Raw genomic sequence first — 17516 nt, forward strand, 5'->3', positions numbered from 1 at the left:
ATATTTTGTATATGCAAAATAAGGATGGGATGTCACCATTGATAATCACAGATGCCCTATGCAGCTCAACTGAAGAAATTACAGCTGTACTCGGTTGCATACCGCCTGCTCAGAGGTGATCTCTGCTTGACATACAAGGCCATTTCCAACCCATCAGGACATGCTCCACCTAAAGAAAACCTTATCCCCACGAGCCACATGCTCTAGGGATCTAAACCTCACCAGAACAATAAATAGGATGTGCTGGAGGGATAGATTCCTGTCCCAGAGACTTCCCATGCTTTGGAACAAAATCCCAGTCTACATTAGGCAGAGCTCCTCGCTAACACTCTTCAAAAAAAATCTTGACGACTGGATGGGAAACAAAAAGTTTACCTCTGGGATCACTTCAGTGGCTATGCTGGACAGAGGCACAGGGAACTAATCTAAGGGGGCGGCAAAAGCCAACACATTCTGGCTAGGCTTATAAATGCCTTTGGGCAGATAGCCTAGTACCTACCTATGAACCTATGAACCTATGTTGCAATCATGCATCTCACCAAGATCTGAGAGATCCACTGATCTCAGCAACTTGTTGTATGAGCCTACTTCTTGTACATAGTCTAGGGAATTTTCATCTCCTTCATAGACAAAGTCACTATTCATTTAGTTGATAAATAGATTGGTATGTGGGAAATGTGGTGCATTTTTGAAGAGACAGATTTAATCCTAATGTATTTCATATCTGATAATATCACATTTCCTTGAACTGGTTTTACATTAAGCAGTGCAAAAGCTCTTGTCTGTGAATTCTTTCATGGCAGTGAATTGGCAGTAGTTCATGCACAAATCAGTGAAGAGGGCTGCTTTTTGAATTATTGTCAGAACCAAACAATTTTTGTTGCACTAAAAACTGAAAAGTAACTAGACTAATATCAGATAACCATGACTATGCACTGGTACCATAAAGAGCTAGCCATCAGTTCCTTCTTTAACTGGCTCAATACAAATAGGCAGGGTATTCAGTGCAAATGATGACATATCACACAGAGCAGTCTGGGTTATCATAGTTGTAAAATCTACCTGCATGCATCATACTTCCTCTGACATACATTTCTTATCTATCTCCCTGCAATGAAAGGAGATACTGCCATCACAGCTAGCTGGAATTTTGTAAATAATTATGTGTCATTGAAAAATATCAAAATGATTTATACAAGATGCTTGTGTTACAAATGTATTAGAATTGTATGTCATGTGTATAGCAAACGGCTTGTACAGATGTGTGTGTGCTGAAAAGGTATTTGCAAAGTGCTGTGTTTGAAATGTAACCACAGTGTGCCCTACTGGAAGAGAGCAGAAATATATGTGCACTACTGTAACTGTTTAAATGTATATATTTTAACAGTGGAAAATGGAATACAGGGGGTTAACATCAGTCAAGCAAACTTTAGAAAAATATCCGAAATTAAATGACTTTATAGGCTAAGCATTATAGAGGCTATCTCTCAAGTTTTCAATGCAACTAGAGACACAAAGTCTGTAGTAGAAAGCTTTCTGTATTGTCTTTGGAGTAAACTAATTGCTAGTCTGAAAGCATGAATGAATGCAATTGTTTTATGACTTCCAGGATCTGCCAAAGATCTGAGGAAAAGGCCTTGTCTGTATATTTATACAGGTAGATGCTAAAATGCTGCCAGCTTCTAGCAATGGGGGTTTTGGCCTGGGAACTAGAAGCCAGATGACCAGAATAGCCACAGGGTATATGCTCAACTACTGTATGCTTTTTTCACCCAAATTCTTGTTCTGTTCTACTGATACGACTGCCATAATGTTTTGTGTGCATGCCGCGCATTTGTTCTTTGGTGGGTTTTATCAGACTTTAAATGTGCCACATGCCACCACTGCTCAGTTAAATTATTTTCTAGATCTATATGCCTGATGTGTTGGTGTGTTTTACTTTAAGAACAGAGATTTCCCATCTTTTCAGGACAAACATCTATAAAACTGTAGGTTTCTCACTTCTATACTGGAACATCTAGCGTTGCACAAGACTAGATATCTCTTCTATAGTATATAAATGTTTTTTAAACTGGAAACTATAAAAGAGATGCAGAGTATTAAAACAGAAAAGAATAAAACAAAGATAATAGAAGTGGGAGAAGTGATAAAGTAAAGTGGACATTTTACAAGGGAAAACACTATTAACAAAACCTCCAGGGAGGTAAAATAAAAGCAAGCTGATGTCAAGTGTCTCTGGGATTGGAAAACAAACAACAGTACATAGTTATTACTGGATAATTACTGGGCAGTTGAGGTGTGTGTGCTTTAGTCTTCTCGTCTGCAACCACCAGTCACACTCAAATATTACATCTAGTCTAGGTGCACTAACTCAAATCTGATTTTAAATAAAGAAATCCGTTTGCCGAGGAAAATAATAAACGCAGGAAGTAGCAATACTAGCATGCATGTTGCTCGCGAGTGGTACGAAAGCACTTGGAATTAGTACAAATAAAAATGCTCTTGTGATTTGCAAAGTTGCAAAAATCAGCAAAATTGACCATCCACTGCCATGACTAGTTCACTACACTTCATGTATACTGTATTTGTGATATTATTACAAACCAAAAACTTCAAATAACTTACATACAAATGATTCAGGTACAAATCTCTGACTGCAGCAATACACAGTATAAAGATAAGCCGAAGCAGGTCAATGGGAACTGGAAGTTTGAAGATTATTAGACTACCATGTACTTGCTGTCTACTCCTAGGTTCTCACACTCTCTCTCACAACTAAAGCGGGAATCCGGACCAATCAGTAAACATTGGTTTAAATTGTAGCTAACTTCACAATCATGGGTCCTACAGCCAGCCAGATTCCTGCCCCCCAATTCCAGATAAACTGTACTGAAATGTGTACAGTCAGTATGCCTCCAGACATCCCTGACCCAAAATGATGCCATTCTGAAAGCTATACCAGCAGCAGTATTTTAGATATCATTTTGAAAAGTCTCTTCGTGAGACAGAGCATTCTGCATTTAGTCTTGGACCTGACAACAATTAGAAGATGCATTCACCGCATCTGCCTTGCTTTATTAGTAAGTTCTTAGGTCATAGTAATTCTCTTAGAATTTGAGTCTGTTCTGCAATGTTGTTTTAAAAATTTCCTGTGTTTTTGAACTCAGATGTCACTGTGAATATATATTTCACATTGTGTTGTTCTTTTATTATTTATTATTAAATATATTTAAACCTTTCATTGTGGCTGATCTTTGTAGAGCTATTTAAGTTTTGAGAATACTTGGATATTTATTTGGTAACACAGTTGTGGGCCACTCCTAATAACCTTGCTCTTGGTCAAACTACCATTTGGGGTAATATTAATATTACACACCCTTTGTTAAGGGCTTTCAAGTAGATGATAAGGAGTGACTGGTGGCAGGAATAACTACCTTATAGTCTGGGCAGAAGGGGGCATAGCTAGTAAACCTGTGCCAGACTTTCCCAGGTGTGTGTGTGCATGCGCGTGTGTGTGTGTGTGTGTGTGTGTGTGTGTGTGTGTGTGTGTGTGTGTGTGTGTGTGTGTGTGTGTGTGTGTGTGTGTGTGTGTGTGTGTGTGTGTGTAAATCAAACCTCAAAGAGTGTGTATGTGTGTGTGTGTCAGCTTCTTGGGCAGGGACATGAAGCACTGGTTGGAGAGAGAGGATGCTTTAGGTCTTGGCTTGGTCACTCAGCTGCGATCTCAACTCTATAGCTGTGCCAGTGGGGAGTCTTATTCAGGATCTGGAGGAAGATTGGGAAACCAGCCCCAGACTGACTGGTCTCTGTGTGCTCTTATGGAAAATTGCACTTGATGCAGAGAGCTCCATCTGGAAATGCTGTGTGTGTACTTGTTATCCTCTCAGTACATTTCCTACCTAGATATTTTTGTACATTTATTTATTTATTTATATTCACTGCTAAGCATTGCATTAACCATTAGGCCTCTATTAATTTTGCCTCTACCCAATACCTATGGACCTTTTTACAAAGAGAAGACTGAAACTACAAGGTGAGTTACTGCACAGAATGTTTCGTTATTCTGCTCTAAACTTTCCTTGATGCACAGCATGAACTTTGCCAGGTGAGGTAGCCATGTGCAGTTTACTACGGACATGCCACCACTTGTTTCCCTGGCAGTAATATGATGTAACATGTCAACTGTGGCACTCAGTAGGTGGCAAGCAGGTAGCTACTGCAGGTATCTGATGCTGATGAGCAATTGGAGGATACAATCTGGCTGACAAAGGAAAAGTGCTGATAGACACAGGGGCTGCCATGCACCTGTACTAAGTAGGTTAATGGCAATAAATGTACAGTAGGGTATGAAAGATGAGGGAGCACATGGATATGTGGGTTGTGGCTGAAGGATGAGCAAGGCCCCTCAGGAATACTGATATAATAGGGGACAAAATAATGCAGTACTGTGAAAGAAGCAACAGTGATGGGTGTGTCTAAAATGTGTGGTTAACTTTACAGGCTGTATAGCTAAATCCTTGTACAGTGCAATGGTATGTGCAGACTACAGCTTATAATGATGAACAACAATTTGTACAAGCTCAGGGGATCTGTAAATTCACGCCGTTGTCCAGGAGTGCACTAAGTCGATGCTCCCTTAGCATTTCCTGTCTCTTCCTCTTCGATGCAGTGAGGATGCAGTGGGGAGTCTGATCTGCAGACCTTACTTCCTGTCAAATGCCATACCATTCTATTCTACATTTGCATCTGTTGACCAGTAAAATAGGGATGCATGTCAATTAGGATGTCCATCAGCACTTCTGCTTTGTCCACCAAACTGTGTCAGCCACATGTCCATCAGCTACCAGGCTGCCCAGAAAGCAAGTGCCAGAAACTCAGCAATAAATGCTTCTTCCTCCTGAGAAAGGAGCACAGAGCAAAAATCAACCAATCTCCACTTATCTGACCAGTTGTCAAAGAGCCAAACAAGTTATTATTTACACTTGTACTTATAGCTGCTTATTGAATTATGCAGTTTCATTGCTATTTCACTGTATTCTGCTGTACTTTTTAACAGTTTCTGTTGCATTTAGCCAGTGGCTTGGCTGTTACTATATTTCTAAGTCTTTCTCATATCTTATTTAGTGTTTTCTTCTGTTTCTTCTAATTTTGTTGCTGTTTTATAAGTTTCCCAGATAGCTTTTGGTCATATGGTACTAGTTCTGTAGCAGATAAATAAACATCTATTGTATTCTGGAGCTAGACATTTTTGGATGAATTCCTAGCTAATGTTCTATTGGTCTCATTTGTTTTCCTTTCTGGTATAAACAGCACTGAGTGCCATGTCACACTGTAATAGATGTCAGGCTCTTTCAGTATCAGATTCTCTACTGACAAATCTTGTCTTTCTCACACCCACTAAGAGATGGTAGCACTCTTCCCACACTGCCTGCTAATTAGATGTAAGACCAGAACTATCTTGGATAACTGGGAACTATTTTTTTATTACTTCTTTCCCTGTTATACTACAAATGCAAGCCATTTTAAGTAAATTCTTAAAAAAATATTAATACACAACAATTATATAATATCTCATATATAGTAATTACTATGACTAATCCATAATATATGGATATTGTATATCTGTTTTTATACTACCAGTACAAGCCACCTATAAATAAATTACTGTACACTTGGACTAAAATGGACAGTCAGCCATCTTGTTACCCTCAGTGGCCAGCCTCACAGCACTTGGTATACTCAGGAAGTCTAACACTGTCTTAATGCTCACAGATAGCATTGCAACCTATCCATTTTTTTTCTGGACTATATAGAAATCAAACCAATTGTCTGGCAGTCTGGAAAATACTATACAAACTCCGGTATTCTGTTTCAAAAAGCAAATTGACTATCAGAGTTTGCAAAATTGGCAGATTCACTATGCTTTTCTTTAAAAAAAGCATTGCCAATGTGATGTGAAACAAACAAGCAAAACCTGTGTGAATCAGTCGCCAACACTTTATTCCATACAAACACCAAAACGTCCTGGCCTAAGCTTACAAGACATAATAATCTAGGTCTCAGAGTAAATCAAACACTACAACATCTAACAGCACTAACACAATAAAGGCTCACCAAGTAATTAATCACCCCAAACCCTGAGCATTTAAACACCCTTCTGATAAATATGTACTAGTGATTGTTGACTCCATTGTCAGACACACTGACTCAACTCTCATGAGGTTGGATAAAGAGAGGGTGATGGTGAATTGCCTTTCAGAAGCCAGGCTCTCTGACATATCAAGGTCACTTTAAATCCTATTCTTGAGAACCACTCTCTAGTTCTCCCATTTAAACTTTCCTCAGATCTCTTCCTTCATCTATTATCTATCTCAGTCTCTATGCCCTTTACTACTTCTATCTATCTCATTACTGATGTAAATTAATATGTTATTTTCTATATACATCAAAATCTGTACTACTGTAATATTGTGTTTGTTATATTGTAAAGAAAATGCTAAGATTTTTTCTATGCTTTCTAAAACTAGTATCTAATATTTTAACATAACATTTTTATGCAGTGGAGTATTTCTCCCTAGCCCTCTGCTGGAAATGGGTCCTGTGCTCAGTTGGACTTTCCTGATAAACAAAAGCCAGATGGAGAAATGATAAAATCAGCAAACAAAGGAGAGTAGTATTACTGGAACTGAATTCAGCCTTAGGTCTTGGTAAGTACCTTCATGAGGTGGACTTTATTTTTACAAAATCTCACCAAGATGACACTGATATATAGACTGTATCGTACATAACATACATCACAAACATAAAAAGGTTAAAAAAAGACACCTGGGTGTGCAAGTCCCAGGATAAAAAGTGCCCAATCCTGGTAAGTGCACCGGTGCCAGGACTGGAAAAAATGACAGTGTAGAATCATTAAGGCATGGAAACATTCCTTCAGTGGAGTTAGGTGAGTCTCACTGGGAATGGCCCCCATGTTGTAGAATGAAGTAGAAGTCCACAAAAACCACAAAATTAAAAGATCAAAAAAGAGCCATAAAGATGATAGAATGGACTATTGAGGATAAGATAAAAGTATGTATTATTACTGTTATGCACAAAGCTCAAAATTTCCAGACAGAAGATATTCAAAAATATTAAGAGAGAAATTAGGAAAGAAAAATATTTGCACAAGAAAAACTGCCAAAAGCTTCAAAGGTAGATTTGTGTTCATTAATACAACAGTGTGAAGATATGGGTGAAGGCTGCCAGCATAGCCAGATAGAATTTTGGACATAATTCTATAATTTGTAAATATTAATGTAAGGCACAGACCTGTTGTCTTAAATGGAAAAAAACTGCTGTTAGATGTGGAACTAAAAAAAATGAAACAACAGTGCTCTCTGCTGACCATGTAAAACATGTTGTGACCCTTTGATCTAAAGTCGGCTCCAGACAGTCTAGGTGAAGATATTCTTTCTCTTGTTTTAACCAAGATTTAAATTACTAGGTTTAAACATGCAAATGTATTTTTATTGCTCTGCTTCCTGACCAGCTGCAATATAACACAAGGAGATGTTAAGAATGTAAATGCAGTTTCTGTTAGCCTGGGAACCCAGGGAAGTGTGAATAATGATGTAATGTGAACCAGGAATGTGATTTTAAAAACAGAGAGAATCAGAGATTATTAAGCATTTTTGTCTTGACCATCCAACTCATCAGCACTGCCTGTGTTCTATATGAAAGTTATTTTAGAAGTGTGTTTTCTCTTAGAAATAGCTAGAAACTAGAAAGATTAGACTGTTTTTCTGTGATGTCAGAACTGTACTACTGAATTATTTTAAGTATTTATCTTTGATCTCTGAATTCTTGACTAGCACTGTGTAGTAAAAAGTATTGTCTTGTGTTTTCAATTATTTATTAATAAATATTTTTAAACCCTTTTAACTGTGGCTGTTTTGTGCAGAAATAAGTTAAGCTCTAAAAGTACATTGCATGCATCTAGGGATCCTGTACCAAGTCACTCTAATAAGCCTTGACTGTTTAGTTATACTACCAATTGGATAATAATATTGCACAGTAATAATTGGACATTTTAAGGGCCTTTGAGTAGCTGATAAATATTATCTGGGTGGTGGCAGTGATTACTACCGTATAGTCTGGGTAAAAGGGGCACAGCTGGAGAACCTGTGCCAGCCTTCCCCAGAAGTGTCTGTGTGGTTGTATAAACTCTTATCTCAAAGTGTGTATGCGTCAGCTGCTTGGGCAAGGACACGAAGAAGTGGTTGGACAGAGAGGGTGCTGGAGATTTTAGCTTGCCCAGCTGGGTGAGATCTGGACCCTATAGCTGTGCCAGTGGGGAGTCTTATTGGGGACCTGGAGAGCAAGAGAGCAACCCGCCCCGGACTGACTGTGATTTTCATGTGCTCTTAAGGGAAATTGCACTTTACTGTGTGTATTTGTTATCCTTTCCTCCTATATGAGACACCCCTCACTGGTGTTAGTGGTGAGGATTGAGGTTCCTTGATTGCTGAGCCAGGGCATGGGCATCACAAACAGATTCACGAAAAACATTACATAGGCCAAGAAACCTTGGGCCATTTGGAAAAAATGGAAAAATGAAAAAAAAATGAGGAAGTGTGAAAATTTAAAGAACAGAATCTGGAGATTTTTGAAAGATATAAAAATGACACGTATACAGGGGAAAGAAAGAGTGATCTGACATGGCACAATATTTATTCAATGGAGGAAGCCAAACTAGGCAATACCAAAAAAGCAGCTCCAACAATATTTTAAGAGAAAGATAGGCAAAGGTACCCAGATTTGGAAAATTTCACAATACAAAAAATAAGATCACAAAGGAGGAACATAGAACAGAAGATTAGTAAAGTAGAGGGTAAACAAATAGAAACTGAAATTATAGAATACCTGCAAGGTGAATGATTTAGTGGTGACAGTCAAACACAGGTTATGTCACAGCATGATGAATCAATGTGTCCCCTAAGTAAAGAGGTGAAGCATGACACATCTGAAAAAAATATGGACATGGGAAAGAAAAAAAAAAGATTTAATATGATGCAATACTTCTGCAAACAAAAAAGCAAAACTAATCAATATAAAAAGCAATGCCAAAAATATTTGAAGATAAATACAGGCAAAAACATCTTGATATAGAATATGTTAAAATATAAAACATAAGAAAACAAAGGGGGGAAGTAGAAAAGAGGATTAGTAACGGAAAAGTTAAATAAATAGAAATTGAAGATATGGATTACCTGCAAAATGAAGGTTTTAGTGTGGAAAATCCAATTCTGGTAATGTCACAGCATGATGGGACAGTGAGTCCCCAAATTAAGGAGAAGCATTTGATCAGTTGCCACATGAAGATACTCTGTAGCTTTCAGTAGAAAAGTTCAGTTGGAGTTGCACACCAAGGGGAAGGAACAGGAAATGGTGGCAACCCTGACACAGTCAATGTTGTGGAGTGATAGGCTAGTGAGTTCCCATATGAAAGAAAAATGGATGACACAAGATCCAGGTGAAGAGAATATGTCATAGGAAGATGTTCTGGAACTTTCTGTAGAATGTCCACAGGAAATGGAGAATAAAGAACATGCCACTGGTTTCAAAGAAAAAGATCCAATGGAAGACTTGCTTGCTTTGATAGAGATAGAGAGACATATTAAGATTGATGAAAGAAGTAGATTATAGAACGTCATTAAGACCCAAAATTTTAGAAGTTGGATAAAACAAATGAACACAGTAATCAATATTGTTAACAGAATTTTATCTGATATAGCAGAAGTAAATATTATTTTAAAGCAAACTTAGTAACAGGTAAAGTCTTACCATACAAATACAGGGCAATAAGGGGAAGGATGGGAAGAAATCAAATGCCATCATGGAAATATTGAATAGAGAAATTAAGACAAGAAGTGTCACTGTTAGAAGAGTACAGAAAAGGGAACAGATAAACAAAAATACTTAGAAAGATAGATGTGATGAAAGCAATGTGCAGTATTAGAATAGACCAGGATCTAGTTACACTATTGTAAATAATAAACTAATGATATCAGCACAGGTAGAAAAACTTCAAAGATATGCAGATAAATATAAAAAAAAAGTACAAAATAAGCAATTCATTGATGATCCAAAAAAGTTTTATAGTGAGTTGGGAAACAAAGCAAAAGGACTACAAACACCATCAAAAAAAGAGAAATAGACACATTTTGGAGAAGTATCGACGAAAACCCTATGGAACGTAAGAAAGATGTTGAATGATTAGAAGAAGTAAAAGAAAAGGTAAAAGATCAAATGTACAAAATATGATGAAGCAACAGCTAGAGAAATTGAAGCAAAATTAAGAAAAGCTCCTAACTGAAAAACCCCAGGCCTAGATATAGTACCTCACTTTTGGATAAGAGTGTTAACATTGTTACAGAAAGACTTAGCCCTGAGTAAGAACTACTTATATGCACACCCCAAAAAGATACCAGCCTGGTTAACAACAGGAAAAATGATACTCCTCCTTAACAGTGAATCTGCAAGCTATCCAAAAACTATAGACCAATAATTTGCCTTCCAACGATGTATAAAATATATACTGCAAATTATGTTAACAGAGTCTATACTCATTTAGAAGAAAACTCAATCATGGTAACAGAACAAAAAGGTAACAAAAGAAAGTCATCTGGAACAAAGGACCATTGTTATTAAATAAAGTCAGAATGGAGAATTGTAAAGATGGACTAAGTATGGGATGGATAAATTGTAAAAAAGCATTTGACTACATCTCATGTTGAAGGATAAAGGAATGCTTGCAGATATATAAGATATGCCCTACATTGATCAGTTGCATTACAGTGATCGTGAAACAGTGGCAAACTACTTTGCAGATAAGCCATGATAAAGGACATCAAAGGGGGATATTCCAGGGTGACTCTTTATTACTGGTGCTCTTTTGTCATGCCCTTAATCCATTCACCTGTCCTATTAATAGATTAGGTAATGGTTACAGACAGACAATAAAGTCTAAAGACTTCTCATTTCCTTTTTTGTGGATGATTTAAAATGGTATAGTTCATCAGATGAGGAGCTGAAAACACAACTGGAAGTAGTCAAAACTTTCTCAGATGGTATAAGAATGTTAGTTGGTCTTGATAAATGTTGATAAATGTGCAAAAGTGACATTAAAGTCAGGAAAGCTGCAGCACAAAGAAAAAAAATCAGTGTGGGACAATAATATATAAAGGAACTTGAACAGGAGGGACTGTATAAATATTTGGGAGTTGATGAAAGATCGACAATAAAACATGAACAAATGCTTACAAAACTCAGTAAGAAATATTTTGGAAGACTAAACTTAATACTGAACAAAGTCCAAACTATAAACTGATTTGCTCTTCCTGTTCTAACTTACATTTTTGGAGTAAATGACTGTCCCCGAAAAGTACAGGATCAGATGGACAGGAAAAGAAGAAAAATGCTTCATGCTTATAAAATGATATATAAAATCACAGTATACCAGGATTATGTAGTTCTCATTCTGAAGGACATATGCACCTCATTGAAATGGATTATATGTATAGATCTGCAATTGTAGGACAGCATACATATCTGATGACCTCATCAGATTCAAACATAGTGAAGGTTTTGAAGCATGAAGACAACAAATGTAAGATGACTTCCCTGCTTAGTTCAGCAGAAGCATATTGGTGTCAAGTGGGAACTGAAGCCAAACCAGAAGTAGACAAGAATCAGGCAGTAACTGAATGTGCCAATAAACAAACAAAACTATATAAGGAGATGGAGCAGATGAGAAGGTAAGGAATGCAGAAAAGAAATAAATATAGTTGCAAGTACAGAAAACTCCTGGAACAACCTCACTTTGATCAGGATCTGATGCAGAATTGGTTGAAGAATGGTGAATTTAAACAAAAAGGTGAAAGGTTGATATTAGTATCCAAGGATAGTGGACTACATGCACATTGGCTTACAAAGTCCAATGAACATGTGGGAGAAAAAGACAAATGTGGGTTATGTAAAAGAGAACTGGAAACAGTCACAAATCTTGTTGCTGGGTGTGATACACTAATGACATACTGAAAGGTATAATAATGTGGCAAGACTGTTGTACTATGGATTGTACAAACAGTACAAGTTTGAAATAACATTGGAAACATGAGCCATAAAGCATTATAGAGAATTTGAAGACTAAATCACATGGGGTCACTCATTACTAATAGTTTAATAAATAGATACAAGAAAACCAGATATAGTAGTCCATGAAAAGGAGACAAAAGTAGCATTGATCACTGAAATTGCTGCAGCCAGGGATTACACTGTCTTACATAAAGACAGACACAACGCCATAAATTACCAGGGCTTGCATGCAGAAACAAGCGCACTGTGGAGAAGGATACCTAGGCAGTTCCTATAGTAATAGTAGGATCAATGGGTCTTATAATAAAGAATTTACAGTCTTATTTAGATATGCTACCAATACATGTAAATCCATCTGAATTGCAGGAGTCATTACTGGGCACATTGCAGATGCTGTAAAGAGCATTTTGGCTAACACCAAAGACTGAAATAATAATAATTTCATGAAATGTAATAATATTTTGATGGAGGAATGAGGTCCATTCCTATCATGCTATTAGAAACCCAAAATACTTGAATAAATGAATCCTAAAGTGCATGTTAAGATTTTTAATATGCTTTGTAAAACTAGTATCCAATATTTTAACATAACATTTTTATGTAATGGAACATTTCTCCCTGCTGTCTGCTGAAAATAGGGTCTTGTGCCCAGTCAAGGTTTCCTGATAAATAAAAGCAATCAATCAATCAATCAATCAATCAATCAATCAATCAATAAATAAATTATTAATAAAATTAAAGACTTTTACATCAAACAAATATGAATACAACATGGTAATGATCCGTGTGCATGTAAATAAACTGGTACTTAGAACCACGAGGGATATGCAGAGAGATATGACAGTTATCTCCCTGTATATCACAAATGCTGGTAAGACTGTGTTTCTGAATGGAATCCTTCCTTCTTTCTGAATGATTCGAAAGTAAAGTGAAAGGCTGATTGCTTCAGCAACTGACTGCATAGTTGGTATTATTTTAGGGGAGATCCAAAATTTGTCAGCACTGGAGAAGATGCTCGAAGGTCACTCTTCCTTTGCCAGGGATCGGTTCCACCTTTAATTCTGAAGATTCTGCATACTGGCTAAATCCTTTGCTGTTCCCATAGTGCTTTTTTTTTTAGTCATTGCCCAGCTAATGGATCATTCAGCCTAGCAAAAACATACCAAGCACCAGATCATGTCAGGGTGGTTCTGCACAATGACCAGAAACTAAATAGCAATTTTCTTGATAGTGAGGCCCTGCCGCATTTGAAGTATAATCATGTGTGTATTATTGCAGAAACACAGATTAAAAGCACAGACTCCACTCTCGAGTTATGTGCCCATCACACTTTTTGGCCTGATGGTAACTGCAGTAGCGTATCCATATTTGTTTGGGATCACATCACCGCTAGGTCAGTCGCCCAGAAACTGAACTAATTGATATCCAAATCACAAATAACAAGACCAATGATCAGGTCATAGTATGTTATAGATCCCCTTTATGCTCCCAGAAAAGCAGGTTAGGTTCCTAAATACTCTACATGAACTCCAAGTCAACAGGAATTCCGTATCCTAGGAGACTTAACTAATGATAAACTGGATTAAGTGCCTCCCAGGATGGTTTTAGGAGTCCTGCTGCCACCAGCTAAGTCTCCTGTCGAAGTCAGGAGACTAAGAATTACTAGATGTAAACAGGAAGTGGATTCAGCATTTTTGATCTGGATTTGATTACTCAGTTTTACTTTAATTATTCTAAAGCTGAAAGAGTCTTTGCAGTCAATGGTCATAAGTTCAACAAGCTCTTTATTTCTTATCATATAAGACCTGCTATCTGTTGCATTAAGTAATCATGCGGTATGTATACATCTTTGTTTGAAATGTGGGTGGGTCCCCTAACAGTACTCCTTCCCTGGTTTGTCAGATTAATGAACTGCCCTTTTTTGAGGCATCATCTGCCAGAAGAGGAAGGCTTCTCTGAGAGTACCTGCCTTAAATACATACATTCATTTGTTTGGAAATTTATTTTATAAAACAAGTATTACATATAACAAGCACCAAACCCAGTCAAAATATGCATCAACATAAAGAAATACTCTACAAAAGTCCTTATGTTTTTTTTATATATATTACCAGATCTAATTTATTTAACAACTATGCTGTTCCAGAACAATGTGGCACTACCTATGTAGATCCAGTAGAGATAGCCAACATGCTTGCAAACAAATTCAGTGTAAATTTTACCCCAAAACAACTCCACAAAGCCCTCATACCCCACAGAATCACAAGCCACTTCCATTATAACCAAGGAATACTTGCTAAATACAGTCTCCAAAACTAAAAATATTTCAACCATGGGGCTGAGAATATAACTAGTTCCTGATAAACAGTACAAAACATGCCTTAATTGAACCAGTTCTATAGGCATTTTAGCTAAGCTTTGCCACTGGTTTTGTCACTGAAGTAGGTACAACGCTATTGTGACACCACTACACAAAGATGGACCCAGTTCTGACCCCAGATTAGTCTAACACAGCTCATCAGCAAAACCATGGAACACACCTCTCAACATGGAAGCATCAAAAATCTGGACAAAGGCCAATAAAAAATAGGTACAACTGGCCCAAAATCTGTATGATGATTAACATAAAATTTACATACATGATTGTGTGACCCCCACCCACTCCAATGGAATTGTGGGATACCAACTTTTAAACATAAACTGAAGAGCAGACAACCAAAATATGATAGTGAAACACAAAATAACCAGAGGAATAATAATGTTTTATTTATGTTAATATCTGAACGTCTGCAAAACTAAAATACAATTTTCTCTTATAAAAATAAAATTAACTGCAGCTGCACTTCAGCCAAACACAAAATATAAACCAGAGCAAAATTATTGCATGTATATTATTAACATCTAAACTTAAATAAAACTTTGAACTTGTATAAAACTAAAATAAATTTTCTTATATAAAAATAAAATTAACTTGTACCATACCTTTCAGTCTCTTAGAGCAAGAAATCTAAACAAAGCCAAAAATAATGGGGGACCAAACAAAGGTACAAAAATAATCAGTGAGACAGTGTCACTTTTTAAATACTGCTCTTCCAAACTTAGATTGTGGACAGAATAACAGATTTCGCATTGCATTAATTTTCTGAAGGATGAAGTCTGAAAATCAAATCTGTCTGCCATTATTTTCTGACTTCAGTCCTCAAAGATCTGCCACCGCTAGTGATTTGCCAGAAAACTACAACTTTATGAAAATGTACCCATAGCAAAAAGCCAAAAGCTTAATTTCCTTCAGTAGTTTCTAGTATGCACAAGCACCAAAATAAAACATGTCCCCCAGACCCCCACTAATCCCTTCAGCAGTATGTTTGCAAGTATGTAAAATGGAACATGTCCCCCAAGCTCGGTTTGATCAGTTTCTCCTTAATTCCCAATGTAAACTAAACTTTAATATGTTCTTGGTAACCTGTTATTACTGGATTTCAAGTTGGTGAAAACACAGTCAGGTCAGTAGTGTAACTCATTGGCCATTATATTTTACTAACAGAAAATTAAGTGACACAATAAACTTGTGCATTAGTTTCTTATGATTAAACATTTTATTCTACTGAAATACGTGTCAACAAATCAATTAGTTGCAGACAGAAAAAGTACAATTTTGGATGTGGGTTAATTTATGTAATTACTCTGTTCATTATTCTCTAATTTCCCTGCTTATTATTCTACAAGAGCAGAGCAGCACAAATACATTCTTAAATGAAACTTTGTTAACATACATGGTCTTAAAAGTCTTAGAAGGAGACAGGAAAGGGGGATGATAGCAAAATAAATGCATATGCGATTGTTTAGAGACAGAGTTACTAAGGTTACCTTAACACCTTCTGCTATTATCCTGGGTAGTAAAACCAGATTGCCCATATCAGGACTTTTTGTGCAACTCTTTAGCAAAAGACTTTACCATAGCATCATTGCAAAACCTAAGACAGCAATATTAGAATAAGACAGCCATTTTACATGTGGCCCTGATTTTATAAGTATTCTTTCTAAATAATGTTTATTTATAAAAAGGAAACTGTAATATATTGATATAAAATTATTATGTCCCCTTTTCCAACTTTCATCTATCTCATTTCACCCACATCATCATTACAAATGGTTACTGTCTTAATTTACTATACCACTGCCCTTTATTTGTCTCTGCTAGAAACATATAAACAAACAACTCTTTATTACAAAACTTTCTTTCTTGAAAAGAGTGTAAAACATAAGTCCACTTACCCAGTTATCAAAAATTACCTGAGCTATGAATAAAGGTCAAGCATTTTCAAACTGTTTTTTACAACATATTCCCTCTGGCCGTTCTACTACCCAAAATATTTTATCATTCATAACCAAAGGTCTGCACAGGGGCAGCTTGTGATATTGGACTGCAGGACTACAGCCCCCCCCAGAAAATAAAACAAACTTAAAAGAAAAAAAAATGAAACAAACCAAAAAAAAAAAGAAATGAAATAAAAAACAAATGTGAGTCCCAAACTTCCATGCATGAGCGATCATAACGCATGCACACAAGAATCCAGACTGCTGGTGAACCAGTCTGGATAGAAAAACAGCCATTCTCCATACAGAGATCCCAGAAGTCTATGCAGTTACAACTGCATAGACTGGAAGGGGATCAGACTGCAATGTCTGCAGGCTGGAGCCTGCTCTCATGGAGCCAAGGACTTTGCTGCTGTCTCGCAGGGCTTTTGAAATGCACATTGGAATATCAAGCTGCTGCAGGAAGGGAATTAAGCTCAGGTAGGATGTTTGAATTATCAAAGCAGTGTGAATTAGTGGAATCAAGCTCAGGGTATGTGTGTGAGAAATGTCCCCAGTGACTAGAAGAACTCAAGAAATATTGGTGGCTAGACTCAAATCCTGTACCTTGAGAGTAGGGAGTAAGAGCTTGAATACCCTTCCCACCTACACTTGTGAAATATTTGCTTCATTTTTATGTTCTGTTCCTCATAAAATCTGTAGTTTTCAAAAAAATAATGTCAGGCATTTGAATTTCAGACTTCATATTCTTCAGAAAGTACATGGTAACACAAAACCTTTTATTCTAGCAATATTTGAAATTTGTCCCTATGTTTGGGGTTGTATTCCCCCATTGTTGGCTTTGCCCAGGTTTTTGTGCTAACAGGCTGAGAGCTACAGTGAGACCTGAATTCACTGAATATGTTTGGGGGCTGTGTCCCCCCATTATTGGCTTTGTCTAGGTGTTTTGTGCTAAGAAGTTGAGAGCTATGGTGAGAACTGAATTCACTAAATGATAGCCATTTAAGTTTAAGTCTTCCTGTCTTTCAAGAAACAGCTGATTCGGCATAGTGGTATGCTAC

This window comes from Protopterus annectens, chromosome 2.part0 (genome assembly GCF_019279795.1).
Source record: "Protopterus annectens isolate FY-2018-M chromosome 2.part0, PAN1.0, whole genome shotgun sequence".
In the NCBI taxonomy this organism is placed as follows: domain Eukaryota; kingdom Metazoa; phylum Chordata; order Ceratodontiformes; family Protopteridae; genus Protopterus; species Protopterus annectens.